This window comes from Amblyomma maculatum, chromosome 3 (assembly GCF_055883805.1).
Source record: "Amblyomma maculatum isolate TAMU_Amacu chromosome 3, ASM5588380v1, whole genome shotgun sequence".
Lineage (NCBI taxonomy): Eukaryota > Metazoa > Arthropoda > Arachnida > Ixodida > Ixodidae > Amblyomma > Amblyomma maculatum.
The window spans coordinates 29,854,216-29,877,311 of record NC_139346.1 but is presented as its reverse complement, the minus strand read 5'-3'; the positions used below and the strand labels follow the sequence as shown (position 1 = coordinate 29,877,311).

The 23,096-nt window shown below is 47.4% G+C and overlaps 2 long non-coding RNA genes across 2 annotated transcripts; one reads left to right on the top strand and one right to left on the bottom strand.

Annotated features, from left to right (window-relative positions):
* Window positions 1-447: 447 nt before the first annotated feature.
* LOC146194431 (uncharacterized) lies at window positions 448-7,630 on the bottom strand. The gene is made up of 3 exons (XR_014705880.1): window positions 7,338-7,630; window positions 5,807-6,049; window positions 448-571 (listed from the first exon to the last, which is right to left on the bottom strand). It is a non-coding gene; the product is annotated as an uncharacterized LOC146194431 (long non-coding RNA).
* Window positions 7,631-11,067: 3,437 nt separating this feature from the next.
* Window positions 11,068-22,623, top strand: LOC146194430 (uncharacterized). The gene is made up of 3 exons (XR_014705879.1): window positions 11,068-11,309; window positions 12,441-12,515; window positions 21,531-22,623. It is a non-coding gene; the product is annotated as an uncharacterized LOC146194430 (long non-coding RNA).
* Window positions 22,624-23,096: the final 473 nt, after the last annotated feature.

Below are 23,096 nucleotides of genomic sequence, written 5' to 3'. Positions count from 1 at the left end.
ACACATTGTGCGCTTCCATGAGCTGCAGGATAAGGAAGGGCTACGTGCAGCCAACAAACTTTCAAGAGCCCACATTGAGTACTATCGACAGGTGAGGTAACCTCTGTAAGGTCGCCAGCAGAAGTTTAATATCCTGCTTTTTTCTTCCTTTAATAGGTGATGAAAGTTAAGCTAGCCGCACAGGTATTCAGCAGCTCTGTCAGCAAGGCCCTAGAGTTTGCCTCACGGCTGCAACTCCCAGACTTTGAAGACTGCAGTGGAACAGCCAAGTTTATTGCCATGGTTGATCGGTAAGACCTACGATAGGTTGCTTTGCATGTATTTTGTAAGGTACTGTAAACAATGGCATATGATTAGGTTAACGCAAAAACAATTTTCAGGACATAAGGTATGCAAAACCTCTAACTGTCCCACTTTAAACAAGGAGACATCAATCAATAAGACAATGTTTTATTTACCTTAAGGCTAATTCTTAATGCTACAAGGGTCACAACTCGGACAGGTCTAGCAATGCTGAACATGTTTAAATTTCTCTGCCTGTATCCACAGATTGTGATGATTAAGGAAGCGGCTGAAATGAAAATAATCAGGATCTAAAAATAGCAATTCAAGGGAAAACAAGCCACAGTAAAATAAGAAAACGACCAACAAAATTTTATGGAGTAATGATTTCACACTAAATGGCAACCTTAAGAAGTAGTAAGCAGCAACTAACTCCAGTTACAGTCAGAGATGAAGCCTGTTCTCTGCACAAGTCCTTCATTTGTATTTGTGTTATATCACACAAAGTGGGCAAGGCACTATTGGCATGACAGTGCGCTATTACAGCTCCGATGTCTCAACATAGTGAACACCTTGCCTTTAGCCCACCTTGTCTATTTATAGTAAGCGCTCGTTTTTTGGCTAACAAATTGTGCAGACGAAACGTTCAGACAAAAATGCTTACACAGCCAGGCAACTGGCAGATACCCTGTAAATAGCTTTCTGTTGTTCAAAACCCCTATGGCTAGCTTTGGGGTATCTCTTAATGACCTATTTACATGTACAAGCAATATCCTATTGAGCTCGGGCCTATAGTATAAGCCTGTAAAGGGTAATATTTGTAATATAACAATGTATAAAATACATGCATGTGCACAGTTTACATTTGCACAGGTATCATTAAAGGATATGTGCCTGAAACTAGACATATCTCAACTATGCTCACTTCAGAAAACCCTCTTTTGGGCCGCCTGCACAAGGACTGAATGCCTATGACATGATGCCGCAGGTGCCGTCATCTACAAAGGCACCAGTTTCTGGGTGATGCACCTCTGGTGACAGCACTCCACAAACCTTGTGTCACTGAGAGATTGAGAATATGCCTGTATTAGGTTAATGGCAGTAATGTGAAAATATTTAAGCAGAACTTAGGTCTTGCTTATACATAAATTCTTAGAAAATGAGATGCCTATCATAGCATATGAAAATAAAAATTCATATATCATATTATGCTTTATGAACATGAATAATTCATTCAGCTTGCACTGGTGTACAAGAATATGCAGAAAGCTAACCATTTAGCATTATCTTTCAGGACATTTGACCACTTAAACTCCTGCAACCCAACAGCCAAAGGGTTCAAGGCACCACTGCGGCCGTCAACACTCCAGTATCAAGGAGAGGTGATGGAGGTTGCAGGGAAGCAACTAATGGACCTTCGGCTACCAGATGGAACACCGGTAGCTCAAGATGGCAGGCGCATGTCTGTGATTGCACTAGCATTCACGCTGAAGAGTGTGTCACAGCTGGCAAAGACACTCTTTGATGCTGAACTATGCAGGTGAGTGCGCATCTATGCTACAGTCACATGCTGCATATCCCTAAACAGTTCACTGACAACATTAACTCAGTTCATGACGCAAAATGTCATGTGCGCACATTGAGTTTTTGTGCATTTTGGCATGCTCATTTTTTGTGTTTCATATAATTGTCAGCAACTAGATTGTTAACACTGGTGTTATGATGTGATACTCGTAATAATTAATAGAAAAGACAAAGAAATAGCCTACACTAGGATACTCAACACTGTGTGTGTGATTCTGGCAGTGAACAAGCAGCGCGTATATATTGCTTGATTATTCCAACTACAGCTATTGAGACGGCAGGGGTAAAAGACAAATTAAGACACAAGCACACCAGCCCTTTTCCCTTTAGCAGAGACGAAAGTCTTTACCATGGAGTGGGAAATAGGGCAACACTCAATGTTAACGCTTCACATGCGCTGACAAATCACAAAAAGAAACATTAAAAAAAAGTGATTACTGTTAAATGCCATAACCTGACCTTTTTCATAGCACTTATAGAATCCTTTATGCAGTATATTGTTCGTCTAGTTGGTTTATGCTTCATTAGTGACCTTCATTCATACAAAATAATAAACAATTTCAACTTAATTTCTTGAACCCATCCCGTATTCAGTTCGAGCTCTATTTAAGCAAATGAGTACAATTGCAAGCAAATGAGTACAAGTACATAAAGAAACAAGGCAGGTTATAGTTACACCGACATGCTTTTTCACACTGCAAATATAGTATGCAGCAAGGTTTGCCTCCAAACACACAGGAGTGCTGTAATAGCCAAAATGAGTGTACTGGTATGCGTTTCACTGCTGTGGTAAGTTAGATAAGAGTAGATAAGAGTTAGCAAAATTTTTCATGCCAAAGCTGCAAATCAAGCTGGAGACGGTGTTGCTTCAAATACGCTTCCTCTATCCAGTAAAAGGGCACAAAACCTGATGCCGTGCTTTGGTTGTAAAAACATTTTTAGGCTTTTGCATAACTTAAGTAATGATATATCTAAATTCATGCCGCCAATTGTATGCAGCCATAGGGGTGCGCAGGGTTCAGCATTAGGGCGAGCCAAGTTTCAACACAGTGCCCCTCGCACTGTGTTGAAACCAAAATGCAGCGCAAAGATGAAGACTGGTTACAAAACATTTATCTTCATCATCATCAGCCTGACTATACCCACTGCAGGGCGAAGGCCTCTCCCATATTCCTCCAATTTACCCAGTCCTGCGCTAGCTGCATCCACTTGACGCCTCCTAACTTCTTAAACTCATCCGTCCACCTACCTTTCTGCCGCCCCCTGCTGCGCTTTCCTTCTCTGGGTACCCTGTTTGTTACCCTAAGCGACCATTGGTTATCCTCTCTTTGCACTACATGTCCTGCCCATGCTCATTTCTTCTTGATTCTTCTTCTTGACATTTATCTTATAGTGATGGAATACAACAAGCACTTAAACATGTATAAAAAACAAAGCACCTTTTGCCATGGATGCAGAAGATAGATGACATTGATGGTAGTACACCGCGGGTAAATTGGAGGAATATGGAAGAGGAGTTCGCCCTGCAGTGCGTATAGCCCGGCTGATGATAATGATGCAGAACTAAAAATGATGCAACGAAACGCTTCCTGAAACAGTTTCTTGAATCCTTGGCTTTCCAGAGGCAAGGGTGGCAAGTAAGCAGTTCTTGAAACACATCACGGGTCCTCTGCTGTAAGTATCGACAAAAAACTTGCACGGCCAATAACTCTCCAAATGATGACAGAGGTCCGAGATAATAAACGTACAGAGCAGATCTGGCAACCACCTTAGAGGATTAGGGGGCAGCCGCTCCTGGTGCACATGTCTATGCTTGCAATCTCTTGCCTCTTGCTTTATCACATGCACCAAGCAGAGATAAACAGTGCTAAATGTGATTCCTAATACTGTTAGTGCTGTACAGACAGAGCAAACTCAATAATAGGAGAATCAGCACAGCACAATAAATGTTTACTTAGCCTCTGCAATGGTGGCAATCTAATGTATGCAGTGCTCACCAGTACTTTTGACATTCTTTTATGCAAGAAATTCAACTTCTCATTTTTCTCGGCGCATACTCAGTGGGCAGAAATTTTCCCATAGTAGATCAAATCTTCCATTCTGCACTTAATGATGTCACACAAAAAAATGAGAACTATTTATTTTACCACAGAATTTTCATACTTTCATTGATAACGGCAATATCTTAAACTTCATTACACATCTGGTTGCTACAGAAAAAGAACTAGAGGGATTCAACACAGCTGTACCGGATGTTGAATTGTTGATATAAGAAACACGGCTGGTTTCAAATTGTTTATTTCAGTGATTTCTTTAATGCTGTAATGAATAATAACATAGCCACTGTAGTAAACTGTTGCAGTTTCTTTTATAAGCAAAAATTAAAAATGGTCTAGAAGAAAGGAAAGGTGCAGTCCATGTCACACTTCTCGGTGGACACGTGAACCATGCCATAAAAGAATGAAGGAGGCATTGAAAGAAGAAAAGAAAGAGCTTCAATATCAAAGGGCTGTAGAAAATAGCGGCAGCCAGCTAAATTTAACAACCACTGCTTATGTAATGTGCCTGGCCCACCAAATCTGGTGCATTTGGTCACAGCGCACACATATAGGACAAAAGACAAAGGTTGCATGTGTGTGGAACCACTGTCTTTTGTCCCATTCACGTGCGCTGGGACCACATCATTCCGTACCAACTCGCCAAGATTTCCACTTCACTCTAACCTGTCATCCACTCATGCCACTCATGTTTGAATTGGCACCACCTTAAGAATAGTGTTCCTATGGAGGCTCCCTAGTTCGAATGCGGTTACTGATGATGTGATGTCACTGCAGGTTGTAAAGATCTGTAGGTGTCTGATGTCATTGCAGAGCCATCTACTATGGCAGCTCTTTTTCTTCCTCCTTTAACTCCCTTCTTCTTTCTGTTACAATGTGGTTCAGGTGTTCACCAGGAAGTGTGACAGATACTGTGTCTTTCCTTTGCAACACCCTAAGAATGGTGTCCATATGGAGGCTCCCTGGACTACCCCTCCTCTCCATGGCAGCAGGCATGTGGCACAGCATACGTGCCCAGCAACACTTGAAATTGCGGCATCAAATGATCATAACGAACGTGGGCAGCGGAGCATAAAAGCTGTAGGCAAAGCTACCCGTTCCTCTGCCACCTTCACTGAGTCACTCTATGAGTGAATGTTTTTTATGCTCCCTTTAATCTGCCTACACCTGAAAATAATCCTTCTACCATGCATCCAGAAAGCAAGCAATGAACCAGTATCTGCAATCCAAATAAAGAGCTTAAGGATACCGTGCCATGCCTTCACTGTTCAGTTACTGTCATGACTATGCACACAATGGATACACTTTACCGAAAGCCACATTTTTTTATCATGATTCGGGGGGGGGGGGGGGGGGGGGGCGGTTCACCTTTACACAATATGCGGTCCCATGCGTAGAAGTCAAATTACTTGCAACTTTCAAACTACTAGGAGAGTGTAGGGACACCACACTGAAAGCTGTTTCAAATGGCACATTGTTGCAGAACAGTGTGTGCTGGAAAACAATGCTCATGGTAACAGGCCGCTGTTATCACCTGGCAACCCCTAGAGGAGAGTGCTGCACAAGACAATGTGTGGATATGAGAACCACACTGATTTTTTGTTAATGTTTCATATTATCTGCTCTCAAGTTAGGGGAGCAGCCCTAAGCAGCCCTGGAGCAGCCCAACATCAGTCACAACTTGTCTCCCACACATACAGAAATACCGAGAAAGCAATAAAGAGGAAGGGGACAGATACCAATTACAGGTACACATTGGTACCCAACAGAGGAAAGCTGGAAGGATAGAAAAAGATTAGCCAACAGAACAATATTGGGAGTTCAAAAAGGGACACATGAGCTCATAAATAAATTCACAAAACCACTGCGCTCCTCACACATACCATCCACCATGTTGCTTGCAGGTACATTTGCACGAGGAGGCTCACACAGGATCCCCTGGAGATGTATTTCAGCTGCATCAGGCAGCGCGGTGGCTGGAACAACAATCCGTCGCCTGCCCAGTTCCGGCATGCCTACCGAAGCACAATTGTGCATGCAGCTGTGGTTGCTTCAAGGAACTGCAACGTCTCCACAGAGCTGGAAGGCATTTCCTTATCCAGGAGCCAGCGACAGCAGATCAGGCCCTGCATGGAAGACAGCTGCTATGGATTTCAACTGCCAACATCTACACTGCCACAGTTGCTGCTTGACCACGACTACTTTGCTCTAAGCGAATTCAAAAGCAAAGTGGTTGAGTATATAGGTGGCTACGTCGTCAAGGCAATTAGCAGCACCCTTCATTGCGCTGAATGTGCTGCTCTCCTTGTGTCCGACAGCATAAGTAGTCTGTTAACATTGATTAAGAACCAGGGCGGCCTCATTGAGCCATCACGCTTTGTCCACGCTGCAATGCATGCTGCTGAAAGAATGCTCCAGCAAACACCAGCTGTTGAAAAGCATAATGTGACTGAACTCACACTAAAAGCGTTTAGAGAATTTGTGCAGCAACACAAAGCCATACTGGAGGAATGTGCACACTACAATGAAGATCCACACCATGTCATCACCCTGACACGAGTGGTGCAAAAAAAGTACATTCGATTACGGCTCCGAGAGATTGCCCGCCGTGTCACCGAGAAAAACCGTGGTGCTTATGTCAGGCATCAGTTCACAAAACGTGTCCTTTTTGCACACCAGTGAACAGTTTGCCCATGTCCTTTCTGCAACAGTGTTTTTTTTTAATTTTCTTCAACGATTTACGTTCAACACGTTAACTATTACAGTGTGCAGCATTCATCCTTAAAGGACCAGCTTTTAGGTTTGGGAATCACTTTTTTAAGCACATTGTTTTTGCTTAGTGAACAACTGCCAGCTAGCATTTCTGCCCAGGCACGCATGTGGATTGAAAGAGTGAATGCTAAAACTGACAAATGGCACTTCTGGCCAGGCATCTGTGTGGACTGGGAGAATGAATGTTAAAACTGACAACTGGCATTTCTGCCAAGGCACTTGTGTGGATTGAGACAGTGAATGTTAAAACTGATAACTGGCATTTCTGCCCAGGCACTTGTGTATACTGAGAGAGTGGATGCAAAACTGACAACTGGCATTTATGCCCACACACTTGTGCATACTGTGTACTAAGAGAATGGATGTAAAAACTGACAACTGGCATTTATGCTTAGCTACTTGTGTGTACGCAATAGTGGATGCTGTGAAGTGGTCCCTGTAAACACTGAAACCACTCATGTGGGCTCCAAGTAGACGCTGTGGAGTGGTCCCTGCTTGTGACATCTGCGGGTTGTGCACCGACAGTGCAAAGTTACAAGAGTGGAATGTGTGTGGTGTTCGTTCAAAGTGAAGTGAGTGTGTGAAGTGTTTCTGCTGCATGACAGCGTGCCCGTGTTTTAACGTTTTTGCCTTGACACTCACCTAGAAGTGGCCACTCAGGTCACAGCAAAAAACTTTTGGGGGGAAGGGCAGGAGAAGTCGAGCCCTGGGGTCGTAGCTGTGCCCCGCCGCTCTCGCCTCCTCGTGGTTCCCCCTGGGAAACGCTGGGGCATTGGCAAAAGCCTTATTGGCATCAGCCTTTGCCTCAGTAGGCCAAAGAGAGCGGAAATCAGTGCCTGATCAAGCATTCTTAGAGGTCGTATAGCCCACAAGCCGTCTAAATTCAAGGATGAAGCAAACGACTGTAGGCAATATTAAAACAGCTATGCATAGGAATAAACGTAACAGTGAGCGAAACATGCAAAATATTGAAAAAGAGATGGTAAAGGCCTAAATGTGCATACGAATACCAAGGTTACCACGATTAAGAAGTTAGGAAAATAGGGGTTTGAATGCACGACGAGCACCACTTTGCGTGCGCTGCCTCAGCTTGTTCATGCGCAACAGGAATTTTATCGGTGTCGCCGAATTCAAGCAAGCGCTCGGATTTTATCGAATCGAGCAATAGTACGCAGCGGTGAATTGGTCATTCGGCAGGTAAGCCCAGCCAGGCTTGATGTCAAATTCGCGTTCGCAAGTTTCAATTATGTATAGAAAAAAAAAAAGGGGGCGGCTAGTTGGATGAAAGTAAAGTTTTGACTATCCAGAAGGGCACCTTTAAGACAGATGGGCCTTTGGCGCATATGTCACACTACAAATTGGAGTGCTTACTCGGCGCCTATATTGAAAAATGAACAAAGTGCTAGCGAAAACAAGCAAAGGTTTGCGTAGGTGCTGCGTCCGCTATCAGCTGCGATGGGGAGTAAAACAGGTCAAATCGCTTTACTTGGACGAACCTGGACGAACTGACGCGTTTTGTCGCTCTTGCAGGCCACAGCGTGCGTAGTACAAACACCCGTTTGCCGAGCAAACCTTCGGCTACTTTAGACCTATGATAAAAAATATACGCCTTTATTCATGCATAAAATACGACCATGATGCATGCAAATCGTTCAGAAACAAATCGAGGACTTGCGCTTAGCGTCCGCTTTCTTTCTTTTAACCACAATGCCACAATTAAGGTGTTTCCAACACGGATCCACCCTCCTCTTTTCTATCAAGCAGCACGTCCCGAAAAACCATGCAAAAAACAGCTCCGTGTGACAGTGTGCGTGAGGGATACCACAGTAACACCACTCCGCGCACCCGAGAAAAACCGACTGTCCCGCAACAAGTAGCTCACCGGCCCATGATTCTTAGCGCGCCCATGGTGGCTGAAGTGTAGCGCCCTCAGCTTTCCCTCTAGTTAGTGTAAGGAACTCTATGTCTCATAGACGCTAGACATGATGAAACTGACGTCAGGCACACAGCGCCATCTGGTAGTTTTTAAACAAGACGCAGACCAGACAAAGATATCTTGAGAGAAAGAAGGAAACACCTGAAAAGAGAGAGGAGGATGCAATACAAGGCGCCACTTAGAGGGTGTTGACTGTTGAGACTCGCTGCCTCTGCCTCCATGAAGCACAGTGTTGCCATGGAGCTTCCTCCATGTCTGCATCAGCGGGAAAAAGAACAAAATGCTCAAAAGTAAAGAGGCGAGGCGATGCGGCTGATGCGCCGGCGCAGCTTCTGACTGTGTCGCCTGTCGCGCAGCGCTCCGATGAGCATCGAAGTCGCATGTGTGTACACATTCCTATTAAAACTCTTAACGTTCCCTGCGCGGCGAACATACGGCGCCTGGAATCGACTCTCTGATTCGACTCTCTTTGCGGATCATGCGCGGTCGGCGCCGAGCGGATGAAAGAGACCAAGAGGCCCACCGGTCCGAATTACGCCGAGTCGCGGACTGAAGATATCGCCTGGACAGTCATTAAACCTTTCATAACGCTCCGTTCATAGGCCTCTGTGTACGCGTAAAAAGTAGATAAAAGTCCAGTCTTTGAGTGTTTACAGAGGAGTGATGCATTCGCAGCTCGTCTTTTCTTAGCGCGCAAGCCTTAACGCTTTGTGAAAGCTAGGTCTGCCTAAATTATCAGAATCGAAACCTGGGCACATTTATCATTCGTTACTCGTTAGTTAGCACTCATGCGTAGCCGCCTGCAGGAGCTGTGTTTAATTTTTACAATAATAGGGATACCAATAAATGTGTTATATATCCAAAATATAAAATAAAAATTCCTGTGAAAAAATCTAGCTACTTTTAGTTCCTTGCTAGATTTTTTAGCTACTTTTAGCTTCTTTCACGTTGCCATCTAGCTACTTTTGCTCACCGACATTTGGCAACACTGTTGGAGAGGCCGTAAGAGAAGAGAAGCGCTCTCCCTCGAGACCGGCCGTACCCTCATGCTGCTACAACTCATGTAGCAGAAAAGAGGGGGCGAACGTTTCTGGCAGAAGGTTTGAGTTGTTTGAGGGTTCCTTTGTCCGTGTATACAACTAAGCAGCGCAGCATTTACGAGAAGATGCTCCAACTAGCCCTGTCCCAAGCACCAATCCCAGGCAAGTACCCCAAACAAATTTGGTATTAAAAAATGCTAGCAATAAAATACCATTTCTGTGCAAAATTTGAACTGCCAGAATTCCGCGGTTTAGCTGGGAGAAGCATTCTACATCGCGCCTCTAATTGTGCAACACGCTATAATATTATAAGTACTGAGCAATTTTCTCCCCGGCCATTTCTGCTGAATCCAAGTTTCTTGAACTACGGCCAGTGCTTACCAATCAGCTGTCGATGGTCTCGTTGCCTGGCTAAGCCGTCACCATTAGTAGTTGTAAGATTTATACAATTATTGTGTATACATTGTTGTGCAAACAATTATGGTCTGATCTAAGTCTAGATAACGAAACATGCTTTCACCAGCGAAGCAATCAGCGTGAGCACGCAAAAATTACGGAGAAATACAAGCATTTTGAAAGCCTGCTTGTGCAGACCTACTATACATGGGGCTGTGGTGTTTATTATTGTCTTGTGTAGAAAGAGAGACAGTGAAAGGCTGTTGCAGGGACACAAATTAACAGCATTTTTCTATACTCTGGGTCAGAGTCATGAAATATTCACTTCAGGACAGCTGTTTTTCATCTTTCATTGTATATATGCATGCCAAGTAGAAAAGCTGGCAGCTGAGATACATGGCGTAAAACCAAATTTTGCTGTTCAGCAAAGCAGTTTTATAATGTCCCAGGTGATGCTAAATGTGTTCATTCAAAAATTAAATGAATGCATCTACATAAGCTACTTGTGATGCAATGCAAGGTGCTGCATACATGAAGTTTGTGTTATTTTCATTCGCTGTGTGGCCTTCAGTTGGAAAACAAGGTGCTGGTGGCCATTGGCTATTTCAAGAAGTGCAGAATTCTGCAACATAGGCAAAGGCTGTCTTAGCTATAACAGCTTTAATGTCTAAGGGTAAGAAGTATGAATCTTGTCGAGGCAATTGATTTCTGTGCTCTGTACTATGCATTTTCTTACAGCTTGCTATTACTCACCCACAGGTCTATTGAAGCTCATTTCTACAGCCTGTACTAGGCATTTTTGTCACAATTTACTATTCCTCACTCCCAGCCATGCTTGGAGGTCATTAATCACATGCTGTAAAAAATTGCTACAAATGTTCGGCTGATGAAAGTAATATGAGGTGTAATTACAGTATGAGAACGGTTTCCCATTTCCAAGAATCTTTGCTCTTTCATGGCTGTATAATAAAGACGTCAATTTTACCTTTGCAGGAGGAGGAGGAGGAGGAAAAACTTTATTCTGCGAAGCATTCGAGGCACGCAGGCCTCCTGGGTCTCCGCACGACCCCACTCCCGATCTAAACGTTCATGTAATGCTGATCTGTGACGTATGCGGCCCGGCTGATGACAATCTTCTGCCTAACCGGGTCCGCTGACCGAAGTGAGGTCTCCCAGTTCTCCCAGGTTCGGAGAGGCACCGGCCCGGGGGGGGGGAGGAGACACCGGGCAGGATAAAAAAATGTGAGTAAGGTTGGCCTTGGGGTGGGAACACAAAGTGCATGTGGGGGATACCGGTTTTAATTTGGAAAGTAGAGCTGGTGTCGGCAGCGTTCATGTCTGCAGGCGACGCCAGATTGACTCTTCTCTGGTATTGAGGGATGGGTGGGGTAATGGATAGATGAGGCGCTCAGCAGGAGAGTTTGCAGTGAACTCAGCAAACGAGTGCATACGCTCCTTTGAGAAATCCCCCACGAGGTCCACCTGTGCCCGGTTTCTAGACCCTCGGGCTAAGGAGTCGGCGGCCTCGTTGCCGGGATTTCCCGAGTGCGCAGGCACCCAGATGAGCTCAACACGTCGGGAGAGGTAGGGGGGTGTTCATGTGCAGCAGGCGGTGCGCCGGAGGATGAACCCGGTCCCTGGCATAATTTAGAATGGCAGTTCTTGAATCACTAAGTACATAACTGGCATCTGTGTATGCCAGAGCAATAGCTATAGCGGTATCCTCGGCTTCCTCAGGGGTGGTGCTTGAAGGAAGCTCGAAAGTTAGGGGGGAAATGTGGGGGTTATGTACAACCGCAGTGGCTCCGTTCTCATTGCAGGCGGCATCCACCCAAACTGCATCGGGCTCATTCCCGTACCATTTGTGGAGCGCTGCCGCGCGCGCCTTCCTGCGACCTTGGTCATGGCGGGGGTGCATGTTCCGTGGTAATGGCTTGGCATAGATTGAGGTGTAAATATGCATTGTTTGCGGGAATAGTGATGCCTAGCTTACAGAGTATGCGTCGTCCGGTAGTTGTAGCGGCCAATCTGAGGTATTGTGCTTGTAAGTGGGCCTCTCGAACTCATGTATTGTGTTATGGACTCCGAGTTCGAGTAGTCTCTCGTTGCTAGCGCTTTTCGGTAATTTAAGTGCTGCCTTTGTCGCTTGCCGAATTAAGGAGTCTATTTGCTGGACCTCATTGCATGCATGATAGTTTGAGGTATGACGTAGCATAAAGAATTCGGCTAAGGGTATAGGCGTGCACTACGCGCAGCGTGTCCGCCTCTCGGAGCCCATGTGCGCGCCCTGTCACCCTTTTTATGAGTTGCGTGGTGTTTGCAATAGCTTTTTTGAGCCGCCTAATTGTGTCTGTTTTTTCCATCCTGTTGCAGGTATAATCCTAGAATGCGGATGGTACGGACCTGTGGTACCTGTCTTCCCTGAATTCGGATTTCTATGGTGCTTTGGTAGGTCTGTCCTTTAGGAGGTATAATTAGTAATTCCGATTTTTCTGGCGAGCACTCTAGTCCGATTGTTGCAGTCAGCTTAATTATCGTACCTGCTGCCGTTTGTAACGTGTCTTCGATTTGACCGTCTGATCCGTATGTTGTCCAGAGTGTGATGCCATCGGCGTATAGAGTGTGACCGAGGGGAGGGATTTTCTGTAGTTCTGTGGTTAAGGGGATAAGGGTGGATGGATGGGAAAACATTTATTATGCCATCGGCGTATAGAGTGTGACCGAGGGGAGGGATTTTCTGTAGTTCTGTGGTTAAGGGGATAAGGGTGGATGGATGGGAAAACATTTATTTCGTCGGCTTTAAGAGGTTCAGTTTGATTGCTGGCCGCGCCAGATGGCCGCCAGTTGCGTCCTGTCGGCGATCTCTTCGGCCCACTCAGTGACCCGAGCCTGGATGGCCGGGTCCGAGCAGCGCAGCACGGCCTCCCACTCCTCCAGAGATGGAGCTGGCAGCAAATCGGCGGGTGGCGGATAGGCCGCGCACCCCCCATGTAATGTGGTCTAAAGTAGCGTCGATGCCACACTCTTTGCATTCAGGGTCAACCTGCTCTTTGAATATATATGAATAAACTTTGGGGCAGGGGAAGGAGCGGATTTGTAGCTGGCGCCAGAGTATCTCCTGGGCCTTGCTTAATGAATTGTGTGGTGGAGGGAAGATGCGCCTTCCCAGGCTAAAATGGCGAGTTATATCATGGAACGAGAGCAAGCCCTCCCTCGCGCCCGCGTGAAACGAGGTGCTCACTGCCCGGCCGACGAAACCTCGGGCATATTCGTGAGCCTTCTCGTTCCCGGGATTGCCCGAGTGAGCCGAAACCCATACCAGTTCTATCGTCCTACCAGGGACTGGACAGTAGCTTTTAAGGATACTCCTGGCGGCAGCCGACAGATGGCCCCTCCCGAAATTCCGTACGGCTGTTTTGGAATCACTGACTATAACATCTACTTCGGTAGAAGCGATAGCCAGCGCGATGGCTGCTTCCTCTGCAGCCTCGGAGGTTCTGGTGCGTACAGTAGCTGAAGCTAAGATTTTGGTAGGCGTGGACTCCCAGGCCCCAGTCACCGCACAAATCGCGAAACCGCGGTCCGTCTCTTCATATTCGGCCGCATCTACGTAAGCAACCGAATGGTTTCCTTTGTATTTGGTGTGTAGTGCACGTGCGCGTGCTAGTCACCTGCCTTCGTGGTGAATGGGGTGCATATTCTTAGGGAGGGGCTTGATAACAAGCTCCTTCCTGATTGCTGTGAGTATTTGCCTGGGATCGTCCGCCATGGGTTCGGCATTGATGCCTAGCCTCAGCAAAACAAGCCTCCCGGCTTTGGTGCGCGCCAGTCTGGAGTACTGCGCTATTAAATGCGCTTCCTTGAGTTCATCAAGTGTGTTGTGCATTCCAAGAGCTAAGAGCCTATCGGTCGAGGTGTTTCTCGATAGTCCTAGTGCTGTCTTGTAAGATTGCCGGATAAGACATTCAACCTTTTGCTTTTCGTCTTGGTAAAGGTGCAGATAGGGCAGGGTGTAGACTAGCCTGGTGATGACGAAAGCCTGAATGAGTCGACAGGTGTCGCGTTCTTTCATGCCCCTCCTCTTGTTGGCTATTCGCTTGATTAGTCTGGCTGTTTGGGTTTGGGTGACTGTTATGGTCAGTTTATCTAATGTTCCTAAATTTCTGTGGTTACTCTGAATGCACATGCCTAAGATTCTGATGGTGTCTACTTGTTTGATTGGCAGTCCTTTGAGCTCTACCCTGATTGCAGGAGGCGGAGATCTGTTCTTTCGATTGGGGCCTTCTCGAACTACAAGGAGTTCGGAGTTCGGAGTGTGAACATTCAAGACCCGCCCTTAGAGCGTAAGTCTCAATGGTGTCTACTGCTTCCTGAAGCACACTTTCTATTTGGGCATCACTTCCCCTGTTCACCCACGGGTAATGTCGTCCGCGTAAAACGTATGCTGTAGCCCCTCGATGGCGGCGAGTCTGGGGGGCAGTGTTATCAGTGCAATGTTGAAAAGGAACGGCGACATCACAGAGCCTGGTGGTGATCCCTTTCCGCCCAGAGATATGGGGTCTGATTTGATCGCGCCGAGAGTGAGCTCGGCCGTCCTGTTCGTAAGGAAGGACCGGACGTACCCGAAGACTCTCTCTTCAGGATTCAAAAGCAAGAGGTCTTCTAATATCGCCTCGTGCGAGACGTTATCGAAGGCTTTACAGAGATCAAGCCCAAGTATTGCCCTCGTTCCATGACAGTACCTGCGATCCATAACATCCCTCGACAGCTGGATCATGACATCCTGCGTGGAGAGGTTGGGTCTGAATCCTATCATGGTTGAGGGGATGAGGTCGTTGTCCTCTGCATAACCCTGCAGCCTGTTGAGAACAATGTGTTCCATTAATTTGCCAAGGCACGACGTTAACGAAATGGGTCTTAGGTTTTCTATGTTAAGCTTCTTCCCTGTTTTCGGTATGAATGTCACTTTGGCATGTTTCCATCCTTGCGGTACCTCTCCTTTCCTCCAGTAGGTGTTCATGAGGTCAGTTAAGGCCGAAACTGAGCCGATATCTATGTTCCTGAGGATTTTGTTTGAGACGCCGTCTGGTCCCGCCGCCGAGGTCGTCCTGAGTTGTCCTATCGCGTACAACATCTCCGCTTCCGTAAAGTCCTCGTCCAACTGTTCATTGGGGAGTCCTCCATACATAGGGAGTGGGCTAGTGCTAGGTGTCGTGTTCAGGTACATTTGACATAGTGCATTTAGTAGCTCCGCGTCCGTACCTTCATACTTTTGTATAATTTGTGTGAGGTGATCCCGCGCAGCAGATTTTGTTTGCGTTGGGTCGAGCAAGTGTCGGAGCAAGAGCCAGGTTTTCTTACTGCCGAGCTGTCCGTTCATTCCATCGCAGATTTGCCCCCACTGTTGTTTCTCCAGGTCGCTGGCATGTGCCTCGATCTGCCTCTCTAGTTGTGCAATGCGCCGTCGCAGCGTTCTGTTGAAACGCTGCTTTTTCCAACGGCAAAGTAAACTAGCGTGAGCCTCCCACATGTGCAGTAGCCGTGCGTCCGTGGTTGGGTTATCCTGACCTGCGGATTGTATTTCGGCTGTGGTGCTGTGAACGTCATTAATAAGTGCGCTGGTCCAGTCTTTAAGGTCGGTTATGTTGGAGGGGGCGGTTTGTTCCCTCAGTTTTCTAAATTTGTCCCAGTCCGTAATTGTGGCTTTTGCGGTTAGGCGTTTATGTGGCGTTGTGTTGAACTTGACGGAGATAATGTAGTGGTCACTGCCTAGCGAGTGTTGCGTGTTGTTCCAGCGAGCGTCCTGAATGTTTTTGCTTAGTGTTAGATCAGGAGAGGTGTCTGCACTTACGCTGTTGCCTATTCTAGTGACTTCCTGTGGATCGTTAAGAATGGAGAAACCAAAATCTTGGGCTTCTTCCCAGATTCTGATGCCTTTGGGCGGGGTTTTATTGTAACCCCATGCCGTGTGACGTGCGTTAAAATCGCCTACCACCAGTAACTGCGCCCTGGCTGCGAGCTTTAGTACCTTCTCTAGTAGACGCGGTATTCCTGAGCCCGCGTCTTTGGGTGAGCTGTACAAGTTTAGGATGAAGAGCGTTGTATCTCCTTTTTTCCTAGGGACAATTTCTATCAAAGTGTAATTGACGTCGGTGTCATCGAATGTGTGCTGTATGGCGGTGATGTTTCGCTGAATGAAAGTCGCGGTGAGCTGGTCCCACTTGTTCGACACGCCTGTTTGTACAAAAGCTTTGTAGCCTGGTAAATTGATTGGTCCCCTATTTTCTTGGAGCGCTATTACATTTGGTTTGCGAGCTGAGCTTTGAATGTGGAGCAGCAGGTTGCCCCGCTTGCCGCGGAACGTCCTGCAGTTCCACTGCCATACCTCAATTTCTTGGCGAGGGGCCATCTTTGTGCTGAAGATTTGGCAAGGTTGTCGGAGTTTCCGACAACCTGTCGATAATTATATCTAGTCTGGCGGATTGACTGGCAATTGCTGTTTCTATGGCTGCTACTTTGGTTTCCATGGCTGCCACTCTAGTTTGTAGGTCGCCTAAAATTTTATCCTGTGTGTCCATACGGGCGTTGCTAATTGCATCCCTATCAGTGAAACTTTTGTTTAAGGCATTGAGTCTGGCGTGATGGTCAGTTGTGTTGGCATTAATTTTGGCTTCAAGTTTCCTGATGTCCTCGTCCCTGGTTGGTTCTAAAGGGGTTCCCAGATTTCTGCAGGTTTTTTTAGGTATGACTTCCAGCTCACTGTCTGAGGGTACCGACGTTTTAAGCTATTGGATGATTCAACCTCCATATCTTGTGGCACAGTCGCATTTACGACACACGTGCTAAGAACGTCACTAGGTAGGGGAGGTTTAGGACTTGCCGTTTGTTTTGATGTAGGAACTGACGCTTTCGTGATTCTTTCGAGGGTTTCTATTCTTTTCACCATGTAAGCCAACTGCTCTCTTAGAAGTTTGTTTTCTGCTGAGAGCTGCTTTTCTAGAGGAGTGGTAGGCACCATAATGACTGCACTGCTCACCTGTGCGTACGTGCCTTGGCTTAGAAGCGGGGGGAATGCTTGGTCCATTCCTTCCTTTGTCCACGCTGCGAGCTTTAGGCTGGTCGGTCCGGCCGAGATCGTGGTGTCTGGTTTCAAGGTTTGGTGTCCAGGTTTCACAGTCATGCCACTGCTCGGCTGTCGCTCGAAGCAGAGTTCACACTTCCTAGAGCCCGTGAGGTGTTGGCCTCTGCATACGATGCACCTTGGCGTGCAGTCAGGTTGCTCTTTCGTTGGATACTGCATTCCGCACCTCCTGCAGAGGCTTTCCCTCTCCTTTATGCAGACGTCTGCACGGTGTCCAGGCTTCCAGCAATTGAAGCACGTTTCCACCTTGTTCCTAAATGGTTCGCACCGGTAAAGTCCCGAAGCGAACCGCATTCCTGTGGGTACCTGCGTGATGCCTGTGAAGGTCACCACGACAGACCTTGACTTTCCTATACGTCTGGCGTCGGCGATCTCGTATTGGGGGTTCAATTTCTGGATGTTCTCAACAATCTGCTGGTGCGTCTGTCCATCGAGCGCTCCACGTAGGACGCCTTTAATGGAGTTGTCTGGTGCCGCGATGTACGCATTAACGCGTAGCGTCTGGTCTTCGATTTGCACGTATTGCAGGGCTACGTACGCTTCGGTCCTTTTAGTGCAAGGCGAGCTTACGGTGAAGGAGTTATTGGGGGGATTGATCCTCACCTGATCGAGGTACTGGGCTTCCTCGAAGTTTTGCTCGGCTGCTTTACACACGGCGCGCAGGAGCGTCTCTGCAGTGGTTGCACGGAGGTTAAAACCACCTTGAGGCCTAAATACCACTTTATAGTGTTCTATCGATAGTCTAGGTAGCGGCTTCCTTCTCGGTAGCTGCCTCTTGGCCGGGAGCTTAGGAGCTGCATTGGCGTCCGTGACCGGAATCGGCGGTGTGTTGCCAGGCTTCGGATGGGCCCTGTCGTGGGCTTTGACGGCCAATGTCCACAATGCAGGATTGTTATATTCCTCCTCGGTGATCTCGTCCCCCTCCACCGTGTACACCATGGTGTCGGATCGCGGTGGAACTTGATGTGAAACTCAGTCGGAACGCGGTGGCCTAGCTCGCCCGCGTAGCCGATGATCACAAAAATGCCCGAAAATGGGCCACAGGGCGGTACTTGTCAACTGACAGTCACTCTACGTGGTCACTACCAGCGTTCTTGAGTCTTGTAGAACCAAACTCGCGAACAGAAAAGTTCTCGTCGCAGGAGCCCATGTGAGGCACGTCCTCACAGTCCAAGCAAACGGGCAAAAATCTCCCGGGATAAGGGTGATGTTGAACAGAAAGGGGGAAATAACGGAGCCTTGTGGAGTGCCCATATTGGCAAGTGTGTACGGTGAGGTGTGGAGATTGTCGATGTGAAGCGTGGCTGTCCTATGCTGGAGGAAGGCTGTTATGTAGTTGTAGACCCTAGGGCCGCTTTGAATGTTCGTGAGTGCCTGTAGAATTGCTGTGTGTTGTACATTATCGAAAGCCTTTCTGAGATCTATAGCTATGATCGCCTTAGTATGCGTTGGTATATGTGGGTCAAGCACCGCTGTTGTTAGCTGCAGCATAGCGTCCTGCGTAGATAAACGGGGCCTGAAACCGACCGTGAAGTGCGGGTATTGGTCTGTGTCATCCATGTACGCAGTTAGCTGAGCTTGTATAACCTGTTCAAAGAGTTTTCCTAAATTGGAGGTGAGCGATATTGGGCGCATATTTGCCGGGAAAATTGGCTTGTTGGGTTTTGGTATTAGAATTACTTTCCTATGTGTTCATTCTGCTGGGAGTGTCCCTTCTTCCCAGTGATTGTTATAGAGGTCCGTTAGTTGCTCCAATGATTTATCATCTAGATTTCTTAGCGCCGCATTTGAAACCTGGTCTTCGCCTGGCATTGTGTTCTTGAGCTTGCAAAGTGCTGCCCATATTTCTGATGTCGTTCTTGCAGCATCTAATTCATCATTTGGCTCTCCTGCATAGGGGGGAAGGGATTGAGGGTTTCCCAAAGTGGTGTGCATGTGCTTCAGAGTAGCTAGAAGGGCATCTGTGTCATGTTTGTGTTGATGGGTTAGCCTTGCTATTATGTTTCATGTGTATGTCTTGCTCTGGGTTGGGTCCAGAAGGTGCTGAAGTAGGTGCCATGCACGCTTTGGGGTAAGATTTCCTTTTAGCCCTTCACATATTTGTGTCCAATTCTGCTGGAACAGTTGCGCACCATGGTCTTCAATTTGGGTGGCCAGATCACTAATCTTCTGCTTAAGCTTGCAGTTGTGTTTCTGTGTGGCATATCGGTTAGTTAAACTGCGGTGGGCTTCAAGTAAATGGGCCAGTTCTGGCACCTAACATTGGCACCTTTTCGTTTGTATCAAAGATCCACGTATTATTCTCCTGGTCCTGAAGTTTTTCTCACCCATAGCCCTAATTCTATGTGGTCTTCAGCAGGGGTGTTTTGACATCGGAATTTTTCCCAGTTGACCAAATGATGCTTATATGACTTTGGCGTGCAGTGTGGTCCCTCAAAGGTTACGGCGATGATAAAATGATCGCTGCCTAATGTGTGTCCGGTTCGTTCCCATCTCAGGTGCGGGATGTTTCTGCCGAGTGTGAGATCCGGTCTAGTATCCATCATTCCAACCGTGCCCTGTCTGGTGGGCATGCCGAAATCATTATATATGGATAGCTGGGATTGCTGTATCTGATTGGACAGAACCTTTCCTCTGCTGTTTGTACGGCTGTATCCCCAATCAGCGTGTGCGCAGTTTAGGTCTCCCACTATTAATAAAGGTGTTTTCTTGGCCTCCTGTGCTATTGTCCTAATTAGATTCGCGCAATGGGATGCGGGACTACTAGGGGGATTGTATATATTAGAGACTATTAATGACTCTTTAGTAACATCATTCGGTATGATTTCTACGGTAACGTGTGCTACATTGTGTGTGTAGTCGTGTATTGTGTGTCGGAGTGTGCGCCTGATGTAGGTTGTAACCACGGGCTTGTCCCACGCTCGGTGCATGGTATGCTGTATATCCTGGTATGTTGAGGGCTGTACGAGTTCCTTGTAGTAGTATAAGGTCTGGGGGTGATGAATTGCTAGTTATGAGTTGTACCAGAGGATCCCGCTTTCGCTTAATGCTCCGACAGTTCCAGTGCCAGATTATTAGTGGATTGTTGCTGTTATGAATGGGAGGATGAGCTGCCATCATGCTGCACTTGGGGTGCTACGGAGGGGGGTATTGGTGGTTGGATAGGGGGATGGCTTGGGAAGAGAGAAGTGGGGGATGGTTGGGGGGGGGGGGGGGGGGGGGAGTGTAGCCAATTTGGCGTCAACCACGTGCATTATACGTGTAATTGCCGCCTCTACCATCATTTATACTTTATTAGATAGATGGTCACAGAATGTGCTTAGCTGCGCCTCTAGCTGGGCCGTTAGGGTTTGGAATTGTTCTTCCATTCTTTGCTAGAAGAGTTCAAATTTTGCCTGAAATTTCGCCTCTATTCGGGCTTCCAATTCAGCTAGGGGGTCGGTGTCGCTGTTTGACTCTATGCGTTTCTTTTTTTGCCGGCGGGGTAGGAGGAGGGGATGGAGTTTGGGTGGTTGGAGGGATGGTGGGAAAAGGAGCATTTGAATTGGTATCTGGTTGAAATGATGGAGATAAGGTCGAGGATGATTGGGAGAGGTGTTGCTGTAGGCGTCTTACCTCCTCCCTGAGCCGGGCCATCTCCTCTGCCTGACGGTCTGGAGTGCGGGCGGCCCTCTCTGCCCACGTGAGTCCTGTGCGCTTGTCGTCAATCACGTTGTCTTTACGCGTCTGTCGTGAAGAGGGTTCTATCAAGGCGCTTCCGCTGCGGCGAGGCTGTCCATCGGAATCTCTGTGTTGGGGTCATGTCACTCCTTGTTTCGCCTCCTTGCCCTGTTCCAGTTAAGTGTTCACCACCGCACATTGTACACTGGGGTATACACAGTCCCTCGTGGTCCGCTCCATGGTCGACGCCACACCTTGGGCATTTCGATTGTTTCGGATGCGGGCAAACATTGTAACAATGACCCGGTTGGCGGCAGTTGGTGCAGCCCTCTGGTCTTGAATGGAATGCGGTACACAGGTGTACACCTCCGCAGTAAATTAGTTTGCGGGGAACTGGGCCTTGTGCGAAAATCACTAGGATAGATTTAGTGCGTCCCATACAGCGAGCAGCCACAATGTCCGCGTCTGGATTTCGTCTTTGAAGGTCCTGAACAATTTCTTGGTCTGTTTCATTCCAAAAGGTGTTCGTAATGACGCCTCGAATAGCGTCTGATGCTGGCGCTATGTATGCGGTGACTGTGTATTCCTTGCTAGCGAGCGTGATGCTCTTCACCTGGGCCAGTTCGAGTTCCGTCTCTTTGCTTGTTGTTGCCATCATGCAGGTGTTATTGCTTGGATGGATGCATAGCTGGACGTGATCTCCCAGTGGTGTGTTGGCTGCTGCGCAAATGCTTCGGATCAGTTGGTGTGGCTGCACTTGCGGGAAATACAGCCCTCCTTGTGAGCAAAAAATCACCTTATATGCTTCATGAGGAAGTGGTGCTGTTTGTCTGTTGCGGCGTTTAACATATCTTGTGGCGCGCAGCTGCATTCCGTTAGGCTTGTACGTCGGTCTCCAGGCGGACGCCGACTGCGATGCGGGTACTGCGTTGTACGCTTGGCTTCCTGATGTTTCCTTTGTCCGGTAGGTATTGAGCACATTAGTCCATTCTCAAGGATTGAAGTCTCGTGCTTTTAAGGGTCTCACCCTCAACCTGCACCTGCATTGCGCATGGCGATACGGTTGCTATGCCGAGCGCTAGACTTAGCGCGGCGGCAGTGCCTCTTGATCATTTTCGGGTGATCCTTAGTATTCTGACTGCAGCTAGGAGAACCAAAATTGGTGGGGGTAACCCACTCACCTTCTGCTCGCAGTGGTGCTGATTCAGGTGCATACTTGGTCTTTCAATTCCGTAGCAGGCAAGGTTTTGCCTTTTCAGTTCAGTTCAGTTCAGTCGTTCAGTCGTGTCCGACTCTTCGTGACCCTATGGACCATGTCACGCCACGCTTTCCGGTCTCTCACTATCTTCCTAACATCACATAACTTCATCTGCAGTGCCTCGAGGATGCCATCTAACCATCGCGTTCGCTGCCTGCCCCTTCTTCGGCGACCCTCAACCTTTCCCAACATCAAATCTTTCTCCAGCGACTCCTCTCTTCCCATCAGATGACCAAAGTAGCTGAGCTTTAACTTTAGAATTTGACCCTCCAATGAGCAGTCAGGGTTTATGGTCGACAATATCGACAGATTTGATCTTCTGGCAGTCCAAGGAACTCTCAAGAGTCTTCGCCAGCACCACAATTCAAGCACGTCAATTCTTCGGCGGTCAGCCTTTTTCAAAGTCCAACTCTCGCATCCATACATCACAACTGGAAAGACCGTAGCACGAGTTATACGGATCTTTGTTGGCAGACTAATGTATCTGCTCTTTACTAGGCGGTCAAGGCTAACCATTGCTCTCTTTCCCAGAAGCAGGCTTCTCCTAATTTCATGACTGCAGTCTCCTTCCAAGGTAATCTTGGAGCCCAAGAAGAGAAAATCTGTCAGAGCTTCCACTTCTTGTCCATTGATGCTCCAGGACTTGATAGGGCAAGACACCATGATCTTTGTCTTTTTTAATGTTCAGTTTAAGCCCAAACTTCTCTCTCTCTTCTTGTACGCACATCAGAAGTCTCGAGTTTCATTTCACTTTCTGCCATTAAAGTGGTATCATCCGCATATCTAAGGTTGTTATGTTTTCCAGCAACCTTCACTGCAGCTGAAGACTCGTCCAGACCGGCCTTCCTCATGATGCACTCCGCATATAGGTTAAATAGGCAGGGCGACAGTATGCAGCCTTGCCTCACTCCTTTCTCAATCGGAAACCTTGCCTTTTACCTTTCGCTATTTTCTTGTGCCTGACTGTTTC